Source organism: Panthera leo, chromosome D1 (genome assembly GCF_018350215.1).
Source record: "Panthera leo isolate Ple1 chromosome D1, P.leo_Ple1_pat1.1, whole genome shotgun sequence".
Taxonomy (NCBI): domain Eukaryota; kingdom Metazoa; phylum Chordata; class Mammalia; order Carnivora; family Felidae; genus Panthera; species Panthera leo.
This window is the reverse complement of record NC_056688.1, coordinates 70,735,768-70,748,050: the sequence shown is the minus strand read 5'-3', so window position 1 is coordinate 70,748,050 and position 12,283 is coordinate 70,735,768. Positions and strand designations below refer to the sequence as shown.

Sequence of the window (12,283 nt, the reverse complement as noted above, 5' to 3'; positions counted from 1 at the left end):
CTAGCTGTGTGATTTGTGGGTCACAATTTTCCCAATTTTTTTTTTAAATGTTTATTAATTTCTTTTGAGAGAGAGTGCAGGCATACGTGAGCAGAGAGGGGCAGAGAAAGAAGGAGAAAGAGAATCCCAAGCAGGCTTGCTGCCATCAGTGCACAGCATGACATGGGGCTTGATCCCATGACTGTGAGATCATGACCTGAACTGATATCAAGAGTCACATGCTTAACCGACTGAGCCTCCCAGGCACCCCACAATTTTCCCATTTGTGAAAGAGCGATTATAAAAGTTGTTTTCCTGCATTGTAAGGAGAATTAAAGTAAGTTTAAGAATATATAGTTTCCAACACCAAAGCAGGTTCTCAATAAACGTTTTCTTCCCCTTAGGGTAAGATGACATCTAACACATCTTTTGGGTTTTTTTTTAAGTTTTTATTTTGATTCCAGTTAGTTAACATACAGTGTTATATTAGTTTCAGGTGTACAGTATAGTAATTCAACACTTCCATACATCACTCTGTAGACATCTAGCATGTCTTAACAGATGTTTAAGATCTTTTTCCCACTGCACTGACCACTGTGTGTGTAGATGAGTGTGCCTTCGTGCATGTGTCTGAGAAGGTATGAGCATGCCTTTATGTACATGTCTTAAAAAGTACAGGCGCCTGCGGGTAGTTTTAGGCACTGGTAGCTAATGATTATTGTAGTTTGTATAAACTGTCCTCAGGCATTAATTGAGTTAAGGAAAGTACTATCAGATAAGGCTGTGCCATAGAATGGACAGATAAGCTTCTTATGTTTGAAAATATTCATCAAAGAAAAACTGGATCTATTAGCCAGCTATCACAATAAAAAATCTGAATATTGTTGAAGAAACAAAGAAAAGTTTCCCCTACCCACCAGTTTGGGCAGGGAAACCAGAGTACTCGCAGGCTCAGTATACAACACCTTAGGTCACTTGATCCTCAATATGAAGGTCAAGTGAAGGGAAGGGAGCCAGTGAGGCCAGAGACCAGCTCCTCCAGCATGGGATTCAAGGACACCATTCACCAAGAGGATGGCTCAGGCCTGGTATCCGAGGGAGTTCACTAAATTCTAAATTCTGGTTTAGAAGCAGAGAGCAGGGCATAACAGATAATAGTTGTTGAAGGCGGAACAAGGGCACCCAAAGATATGCACATCCTATCTCTAGAGCCTATGAATATGTTACCTTACATGGCAAGGGAAATTGTGGAACGATGGCAAGAGTTGCAAATGAAATTAAGGTTACTAATCAGCTGACTTAAAAACATTTTTTAAATGTTTATTTATTTTTGAGAGAGAGAGACAGAAAAAGTGCGAGAGGGGAAGGCGCAGAGAGAGAGAGAGGGAGACACAGAATCTAAAACAGGCTCCAGGCTCTGAGCTGTCAGCACAGAGCCCGACAATGGGGCTGGAGCTCAGGAACAGTGAGATCATGACCTGAACCGAAATCTGATGCCCAACTGACTGAGCCACCCAGGTGCCCTTCAGCTGACTTTAAAATAAGGAGATTATCTTGGATTATTCAGGTTGCCCTTTGTAATCATAAGAGTCCTTAAATATGGAAGAAGGAAGCAGAAAAGTCACAAGGAAATGTGATAAGCCAGTGGAGGTGACTCGATGCCTGCCATTGCTGGCTTTGAAAATGGAAGGGGACCATGAGCCAAGAAATGTAGATGGCCTCCAGACGCTGGAAAAGTAAGGAAACAGATTGTCCCCTCTAGGGCTTCTAGAAAGCAACACTTGATTTTACCTACCAAAACCTTTATTTTATTTTATTTTATTTTATTTATTTTATTTTATTTTATTTTATTTTTTTATTAAAAATTTTTTTTAATGTTTTATTTATTTTTGAGAGCGAGAGAGACAGAGTACAAGTTGGGGAGGGGCAGAGAGACAGAGGGACACGGAATCCGAAGCACGCTCCAGACTCTGAGCTGTTGGCCCAGAATATGATGTGGGGTGGGGCTCAAACTCGTGAACAAGAGATCATGACCTGAGCCAAAGTCAGACGCTTAACGGACTGAGCCACCCAGGCATCCCCCAGTACCTTGATTTTAGCCCAGTGAGGCTGATTTTGCCCTTCTGATCTCTAGAACTATAAGATCATTTTTTAAAAATAAAGTTTATTTATTTATTTTGAGAGAGAGAGAGACAGACAGTGAAGTGGGGGAAGGGCAGAGAGGGAGAGAGAATCCTAAGCTGCCAGCACAGAGCCCAATGTGGAGCTTGAACTCACAAAACCATGAGATCATGACCTGAGTCAAAACCAAGAGTCAGATGCTTAACCAGTTGAGCCACGCAGGCACCCCTCTAGAACTATAAGATGATATATTTGTGTTGTTGAAGCAACCAAGGTTTTGATCATTTGTAACAGCAGCATTAAAACTAACACAATGGGTGATGGGCAAAACCTGGGGGCCAGGGGGAGTACGCATCAGTGAGCCCAGCTGTGGCAAAGTAAATGTCACAGAGACTGGGGAGGTAAAGCCAAATGTGTCAGGGCTTACAGTAGCTTAATAGCCAGCTCTTTGGCTAATTGTTTCATTTCTTGGCTAAACTGGTGATGGCCACCCCTTACTATCCAAGCCTGTAGAGGAAGGGTAGCAGGCAGTGTGGGCAAACTTGCCCAAAGTAAGACTTTTGTGTTTTTCCTAGTCAGTCACACTATGATCCTGAGAACTAATGGTCACTAGAGTCCCCATTATAGTCACTGCTGGGGAATTCTGTGGGCTTCCTGACACTTAAACTATCAGAATTGCTTCTCAGACAGACTGTCTGAGTGTCTGTCTTCCTCTTATGAATTCTCAGAAACTCAAAACTCAAGTCTATTTTGCTTCCATCCTCAGAGCTGAGAAAAAAAGGAAATACCTCACTATGTGTAAGTAAATAACACAAGATGATCATGTTAGTAATGATAACGATACCATTTGAGTTTCCTAAGAACACTTTACGACATTTTGTAAACCTCATTTCTTTTAGTCACTATGATCCCATAAAGTACGTACTATTATTATCTTCAACTTACAGATGAAAGAACTAAAATCCAGAGTGATTAAGGAACCTGCCCCACAGTACAGAGCTGGCCAAGTGGTAACCCAGCTCAATCTTACTCCAAAGCCCATGTGTTGTCTCCCATGGCTGTAAGTACCACACAACTTCCCCAGAATTAGCTGCAGATTGGAAGGCTCCAGTTTTCTCTAGCTCTCCCAATACCAGGGCAGAGGTTTTGACTGAACATTACTTGTTGTGACTAAAATAACAAACATGGTCCAGAAACCTAACAACATTCTTTCAATCCTAACCACCATGCTATATTGGTGCTCTACGTGCCATTCTCTTTTTAGGCTCTCCCAGCCAAATATATCCATCTCTTCATGGCCTGACTTCCCATCACCTCTTCCTTATTTCTTATCAAACCCCATTTGTCATGACTAATGGAGGAAAGAAGGGGAAAGGAAATAGGGCAGAGGAAGAGAGGGACTGGGCTATGCTGATGCAGTGGTAAACGTCCTGAGTCCTTTGTGAGAAAGGGCAGAACTGGTGCCCAGCAGCTCTAGAAACTGAAAGCTGGGGTCCTTTAGTTCAGGACCAAAACTAGCTACCAGCTCATGCTTCCTTTTCCCTGTATGCCTATAGCCTAGTCCTGCTGGGGATTCTGAGATCCATCTTACCAGAAGTAAAGAGGTAAGCCATAGGAGAAAACATGAAGAGAAGTGAAAAAAAAAAAAAAAGAGGCAGAGAGATTCAACAGAATGTAGCTCCAAGTCAGTTTCATTTACAATTTCTTGATGGCTTGCCCTGAAAATCCCACCCCCTGCTGTGCCTGCCCTGCTTTGTGCCCTTAAGGATTCCATACTGTCACTGGCCTACATCAGAACTCTTTCTCCCTGGGGAAGATAGATGTCAGTCTAGGTCCCCAAGCCTTCATCCAACAAATATCACTGAGCACCAACTCTATGCTAGACAGTGCTCCAGTCACAGGTGATTCAGAGATGACCAAGGAAGATGTTCCCATCCAGATGAATCTTTCAGGATCAAAGTTTTATGTAAAGGAACCCAGAAAGCCTTTGCAAAGGCAATTAACTGGACTCTCAGAGAAACCAGAAGGTCTAGGCTTTGAAACAGACTGACACATTTGTTTTACCTCTAAAGTTCCTTAAGTCTGGCAACTCAGACCCTCCAAGTGCATGCTTAATCTTCAAGGGTGCAGGTTGTCATGCAGGGAACATAAAAGTTTCACGTTGGATGCCAACTCTGATCAACTGGTAGTGGTTGCCTGGAATCCTATCTTGAGGACTGTGAAACCCCATCAGGGCTGAAGCAGGAAAAGGGCTGTGGTAGATGAGCAAAGCCTGCCACATATACTTAAGAGATAAGTGGTGACTAACTGCTACACATTACTCTCCCAGCCCTAACATAGATTCTACTACGTTTTCCACAGTCGTTTCCTACCTGCTCATTTCCCAACTAGGCAACAAGTTCTAGAGAAGGCGGCATTGCGCAGTGGAAGGAGCACTGGAAGCTGTGCAGAGAAGTCTTTCTTTCTCTTCTGAAGCATGGCATGGTGGAATGGAATGAGCACAAGGTGTCCAGAATCAGAGAGGGGAGGCTTTGGAGCTAGGCAGCCACTGTTCCGATCCTGCACGTGTGACAGTGGATTCTTGTTTTTCATAGTAGTTACGCTCTGTGAAGTCTCTACAAACACTGAATTAGCAAATACTGAACTATTATTACTCCTAGGGGAAATACAGGGGTAGATTCCTGCGGGCCTCCAGTCATGACATTTTCATCAGCCAATCAATGTATAGCTTTCGTGCTATGTAAGTTTCTGTTTAAAGACAGAACATTTAATGTATATTATTGACTCACCTCACAGCCAACAGCACTATAACTCTTGCCTAAACAAAGCTTATCTGACACATATTTTCAGCGTAAGGCACGTCACGGCCTTCGTGGGCTTAGGAACGCCAGACAGCACTTCGACATTACAACTGAGGCCATTTTAAACAGTGAAGTCATCAACAAACAGCACAAAATGTGAAAAATGTAGCACTAAATACACTGCAAAACGGAAACTTGTTTACAGTGTGAGAGCTGAAACAGAAAGGTTTCAGAGTGTTGCTTTTTTTAGGTTAGCTGGGAACATGCACGCTGAACAACTCAATTTTTTCACCACGCTGCACAGGTCTGTAAATACTGCGAAAGCACTGGGGGTATTGATTTAGGCTTACAAATAAATTTTAGTGAGTAGGCAAATTTGCAAATACAGATTAAGTGAATAATGAAGACGGACCGTACTTACCCTCTTTGAGCCTCCCTGTGAGCCATAATGCTACCTCCCTGACCCTACAGATTAAATGAGAGAAGGTATGTAAAATGCTTCACATGGTTCCAGCTAGGTTTTTTTTTTCAAATTTTCATTTGTTTATTTTTTGAGAGAGAGAGAGAGAGAGAGAGAGAGGGAGAGAGAGAGAGAAGGGAAGGGGCAGAGGAAGAGGGAGAGAGACAGACTCTCAAGCAGGCTCCACACTGTCAGCACAGAGCCTGATGTGGGACTCGAACTCACAAACTGTGAGATCATGACCTGAGCTGACATCAAGAGTCAGACGCTTAACCGACTGAGCCACCCAAGCACCCCTCCAGCTAGTTCTTTATCCCATATATTTGCATCTTCACCTTTTATACCTTGTCTGCCATGCTCAATCCGGAGGGATAAGTAGGCACCAAGAAATTTCCAGCCAAACGTACCATTTTTATCGCTGGAGCATTAACCAAAAACGACTCCCACTAACGCAAGCAGGAAGGAGGTATTTCAAACTTTTACAAAGGACACGCTCTGGGAGCTCTAACGTGCAGCGGTCAGCACAGCCAGGACACCCCAGGATGGGACTGAAACAGGTAGGTGAGATGCAGTGGTGTATCTTGTGGCCATACCATCTGCCATCCCTGCTTCTCTCTGAGCACCTGCTACACTTTCTGCTTCTCTTGGTAGACAGCTTTCCGCTCCTCTCTCTGGCTTCCTTGTACCCTCAGAATTTTGGCTCAAATGTAGTGCTGGCTCTTACAGAGCTGATTCCAGCCTGACTTTACATGGCTGGGGCACACCTGTAGTCTTTGCCTGTCTAGTACTATTCCCCCACCTCCGGTAACACAGGAGGTGACTGTACCTCTGGCTTCAGGGTTGGCCCGTGACCCAGGCCATTGACTTTCTCCTGAGAATTTGATACTCTTAGTTATGGTCTATCACTTCCTTCGTCACTTTGTATATCTTTTTTGCTACCTCGTGAGGCTTTTGTTTGCTCAGAGCTCTTGTTTATTCATTGCTTCTGCTTACTCATGAAGTCTGAATACTGCCTTCTCTCTGTGTCTTTCAGCTTCTGCTTTCACTGATCATCTTTTCTTATTTCTCCAGTTCTGATTCCTGAAAGAGAAAATCATTGGCACAGTTAATTGCCACCTTCTTGAGCGAAACTTCCATGCCAGGATACTCTATAGGCTCATGTCCAGCCTATTGATCAGCTGCTCCTAGGTAAGTGCCTCCCATTGTCCAATAAGCCGCAAGCAGGGTTGTACAGGTGGGAGGGGTGCATGTGGTATGGAATGTGGTCACCTATGTTTATGGATCAATATCAAGGTGGTTATCCAGATGCCTGTGGTTTTTTGGTTTTTTTTTTATTTTATTATCAAGTTGGCTAACATACAGGATATACAGTGTGCTCTTGGTTTTGGGGGTAGATTCCCATGATTCATTGCTTACATACAATACCCAGTGCTCATCCCAACAAGCGCTCTCCTCAATGCCCATCACCCATTTCCTCTCTCCCCTGCCACCCCCATCAACCCTAGTTTGTTCTCTGTATTTAAGAGCCTCTTGTTGTTTGCCTCCCTCCCTCTCTGTAACTTTTTTTCTCCTCCCTTTCCCCATGGTCTTCTGTTAAGTTTCTTAAGTTCCACATATGAGTGAAAACATATAATATCTGTCTTTCTCTGACTGACTTACTTCACTTAGCATAATAGCCTCTGGTTCCATCCACATTGCTGCAAATGGCATGATCTCCTTTTTTCTCATTGCCAAGTAGTATTCCATTGTATACATAAACCACATCTTTATCCATTCATCAGTTGATGGATATTTAGGCTCTTTCCATAGTTTGGCTATTGTTGAAAGCACTGCTATAAACATTGGGGTGCATGTGCCCCTATTAATCAGCACTCCTGTATCCTTTGGATAAATTCCTAGTAGTGCTATCACTGGGTCGTAGGGTAGTTCTATTTTTAATTTTTTGAGGAACCGCCACACTGTTTTCCAGAGCGGCTGCACCAGTTTGCATTCCCATCAACAGTACAATAGGGTTCCCATTTCTCCACATCCTCGCCAGCATCTGTTGTTTCCTGAGATGTTAATTTTAGCCACCCTGACTGGTGCGAGGTGTTATCTCAGTGTGGTTTTGATTTGTATTTCCCTGATGATGAGTGCTGTTGAGCATCTTTTCATGTGCCTGTTAGCCATCTGATGTCTTCTTTGGAAAAGTGTCTATTCATGTCTTCTGCCCATTTCTTCACTGGATTATATGTTTTTGGGTGTTGAGTTTGCTAAGTTCTTTATAGATTTTGGATGCCAACCCTTTATCTGATATGCCCTTTATCTGATATGTCCTTTGCAAATATATTTCCCATTCTGTCAGTTGCCTTTTAGTTTTGTTGATTGTTTCCTTTGTAGTGCAGAAGTTTTTTGTCTTGATGAGGTCCCAATAGTTCATTTTTGCTTTTATTTCCCTTGCCTTTGGAGACATGTCAAGCAAGAAATTGCTGCAACAGCTGTCTATGTTTTTTGAACACCCCGAGTCCAATCTATGAAGAACACCTATTAACTCTACTCTGGAAATGTATTTAGAATGTAATCACTTCTCACCATGCCTGCTGCTGCTACCTGTTCCAAGCCACACTGCCTCTCACCTGCCATGAGGTCACCTGCTTCTCTACTCTGTACTCTATTCCTCACATAGCACCCAGAGTGATTCCTTGAACACCTAAACCAGGTCATGTCATTCCTTTGCTTCACATATTGCAATGTGAATTTCACTCAGAGCAAGACCTAAAGACCTGGCCCCCATTATAATCTGACTTCATTTTTACCACTTTCTGTCTTGCTCACTCTGCTCCAGCCACACCGTCTGCCTTGCTTTTCCTCAGATCATCCAGGCATGCTCCCATCACAGGGCCTTTGCTCTCGCCACCCCACCTGTCTGAAGCATACCCCCCAGATACTGGCTTGACCAACTCCTTTAGATCTTTACTCCTCCACAAGGCCTGCCTGACCAACCTATTCAATACTACACCTGTAGTATCAAATGCAGTACTGTAAGTACTATAGTATTAAACACGATAGTTCCCCATATCCATTCCTCTTCTCCTACAGTACTTTTTGTTCCTCTACTTACCACTTTCTAACATACTATCTAAATTATGCATGCTATTTATTGCATGTCTCCCCCAGCTAGAATGTAAGTTCCACAAAGATAGAGATCTTTGTCTGCTTTGTTCCCTGATGTATACTGAGGATTTAGAATAGTGCCTGGCCCAAGCACTCCATAAATATTTGCTGAATTAAATTGAATTCCTCGGTAGGGAGCTATATACGTGGCAGTTACACTAAGGTTTCTCCATGCAATATAGAAGATCTCTTTCAGGGAAATTTATAACACTAAGTGCACGTATTAGAAAAGAGGAAAAATCTCAGATCAATCATCTAAGCTTCCGTTGAAGAAACTAGAAAAAGAACAAAATGAACCCAAAGCAAAAGAAATAATAAATAGCAGAAATCAATGATTTTTTTAAGTTTCTATTTAAATTCCAGTTAGTTAACATACAGTATAATATTAGTTTCAGGTGTACAACATAGTGATTCAACACTTCCATATAACACCTGGTGCTCATCACAAGTGCCCTCCTTAATCCCCATCACCTATTTCACCCATCCCCCCACCTACCTCCCCTCTGTAACCATCAGTTTGTTTCTACAGTTAAGGAACTGTTTCCTAGTTAATCTTTCTCTTTCTTTTTCCCTTTGCTCATTTGTTTTGTTTCTTAAATTCCACATATGAGTGAAATTATATGGTATTGGTCTTTCTCTGACTGACTTACTACGCTTAATACCCTCTAGCTCCATCCATACTGTTGCAAATGGCAAGAGAAATCAGTTTTTTTAAAAAACAATACTATGAACAACTCTACATACAAAAATTTGACAACTTAGGTTAAATGGACTGATTCCTTGAAAAACACAAACCAACCAAACTCGCCCAATGTGGAATAGATCATTTGAGTAGCACTATAACTATTACAGAAATTCATACCTATTAGGATGGCTAAAATAAAAAGTAACACCAAATGCTGTTGAAGATGCAGAGAAACCAGATCGCTTGCTGGTCCCACTGCGGGTGGGACTGTAAAATGGTACAGCCACTCTGGAAAAGTTTGGTAGTTTTAAAAAAACACTAAACATCCATGGGGCACCTGGGTGGCTCAGTCGGTTAAACATCTGACTTCAGCTCAGGTCATGATCTGGCAGTTTGTGAGTTTGAGCTCCATGTCGGGCTCTGTGCTGACAGCTCAGAGCCTGGAGCCTGCTTCAGATTCTGTGTCTCCCTCTCACTCTGCCCCTCCCCCCCCCCCTCTCTCTCTCTCAAAAAGAAGTGAACATTAAAAAAAATTTAAATTAAAAAATTAAAAAGAACACTAAACATACAACCCCATACAACCCAGCAATTGCACTCCTGGGTGTTTATCCCAGATAAACGGAGACTTCCGTTCACACAAAGATCTTTACATGAATGTTTATAGCAGCTTTATTTATAATAGCCAAAAGCTGGAAACAACCCAGATGTACTTTAGTGGGTGAATGGCTAAACAAATCGGGTATATCCACCCCATGGAATACTCAGCAATAATAAAAAAACAAAAAACCAAAACACATTATTGATACACGCTACATTTTGCATACTATGTGAAATTACACAAAGTGAAAAAATTATGAATTTTGAGAAGTTAAAAAAAGAATTATGTTATGTGGGAAAAAAACCCAAGAAAAGTACATATTGTGTGATTCTATTTATAGAGCATTCTTGAAATTCTATAACAAAATTACAGAAATGAAGAACAAATTGATGGCTGCCAGGGATAACAGACTCAGTAGAGGTGAGGAGAATGGGACAGAGTTGCCTTATAAAAGGGCAGCATGGGAGGGGTGCCTGGGTGGCTCAGCTGGTTAAGCTTCCAACTTTGGCTCAGGTCATGACCTCGAGGTTCCTGGGTTCAAGCCCCACATCGGGCTCTGTGCTGATAGCTCAGAGCCTGGAGCCTGCTTGGGATTTTGTGTCTCCCTCTCTCTCTGCCCCTCCTCCACTCACGCTCTCTCTCTCTCTCTCTCTCTCTGTTTCAAAAATTAATAATGAAACATTAAAAAAATAAATAAATAAAAGGGCAGCATGGGGATTCTTGTGGTGATGGAATGTTCGTATCAATATCAATACCCTGTTTGTGATACTGTATTATAGTTTTGCAAGATGTTACCAATGGAGAAACTGAGTGTATTAGTTAGGGCTCTCCAGAGAAACAAGAACAGGGTTGTAGATACAGATGTGAATATTGATATAGATAGATAGATACAGGTATGTAAGACGGGATTGATTGTAGGAAATGGTTTGCATGATTATGGAGACTGAAAGTCCCACGAGTATGCATATTTATTTGTGTAATCATGTACATCAGACACAGGGAACTATTTGGAAGAAAAGACACCAAAATAACAGTAGTCATCTCTTAGTAGTAAGATTGTGAGCATTCTTTCCTTCTTTTTTCTTTCTTTCTTTCTTTCTTTCTTTCTTTCTTTCTTTTCTTTTCTTTCTTTTCTTTCTTTCTTTCTTTCTTTTTAACTTATGGGCATTTTCTTATTTTTGTATAGTGAACACATATTACATGAGCAATTTTCAAAGTACACCGTATTTTTAAGACATTGTTTAGACCAACCTTTAATCCATTGCCTGAAAACCTGCAATCAATCTCCAAATAATTAGTCATTTCAGTCTTTTATATCATAGAAATTAATATTTCCCAAAGTGGCCGAGGTAGCTCTAATTATTAGAAATGAGAGCTGCTGAAAGCAAACGTCTGTACTGACTGTGCCCTCAGAGGGTTTAAGGACATGGATTTGGTGCTAGCACAGGTCAATTAACTTGGCTCATTCCCAGGGAAAAAGGGGGAAGGGACACCCCCCAATGTTCACAAAGGCTATGCATTACTCAAACACTGTCCACAAGAGACACGGAACATGTGAATGTGACACAAATCCATCTCTGCTCTGCACCCCTTCTCACACTGGACAATTCCTCATTTCCTCAAGTGGTCAGCAGGGAACATAAACAGATTTGAAAATATGTAGTTGTTACAATCAATAGCCAAAAATGAAAGCATGAAAAAAGCAATCCATTCACAACCAAGACCTTGAATGCCCACTTAAACTTTTAATGTCTGCCTAACACAAACCATAAAGAAAACCCCAAAACCTTAATGACACAGTAAAAGGAAATCAGACAAGATGGGGAGTTAACCTTGCTCATAACTGGAGAGACTAAACAAATGTGAAGGTAACGCTTCCTGTTGACAGACTTTATGCAATGCTAATTAATGGAGCATTAAGAGTTTTATAACTATAAAATACAAAACAATGGTACAATGCACCTGAAAAGAAGCGTACAAAACGGTTAGTGTTCTGGGAGGAAAAAAGATCATGTTTCAGAACTTCCCTTTCCTGCATTTAAAAACACTGTGATATCACAGACCAGCCATGATCAGAACTCTCGGGCAGTTCAACTCCCAGTTGACGGGTCTGTTCTGAATCAGCATGGTGAAGGAGAACATGCGGGAAGAGGCCAAGGCTGACGACCACAGTGGGTGTCTCGGGAGGGTTTGTTTGTGAGACAAGGTAGCTCAAGTAAAATGAAGCTTATTTTAAGACTCTGTCAAGTAATTTCACTTCACTGAGGATGGAAGCAGAATAGTAGGACCTCAGTGCACTAAAACCACAGACCAAGGCAACTCTCTCCACATCTGAAGGACCCTTCCTGGTGCCTCCCTGATCCCCCAGCTCTGGGCACTGGTTAGGCCATATCACAGTCCACGAAGTTCCAGCTCCTGAAGCAGCAGCAGCCCTGCAGGATGTTCATGCCACGTCTTCCCTTTTGTTCTGCTAGTGTGGGAGGCAG

At 42.1% G+C, this 12,283-nt stretch overlaps 1 long non-coding RNA gene across 1 annotated transcript; it reads right to left on the bottom strand.

Annotated features, from left to right (window-relative positions):
- Nucleotides 1-4,481: 4,481 nt before the first annotated feature.
- On the bottom strand, nt 4,482-6,433 carry LOC122200667. The gene is made up of 3 exons (XR_006193886.1): nt 6,355-6,433; nt 5,323-5,366; nt 4,482-4,659 (listed from the first exon to the last, which is right to left on the bottom strand). It is a non-coding gene; the product is annotated as an uncharacterized LOC122200667 (long non-coding RNA).
- Between the last annotated feature and the right edge of the window lie 5,850 nt (nt 6,434-12,283).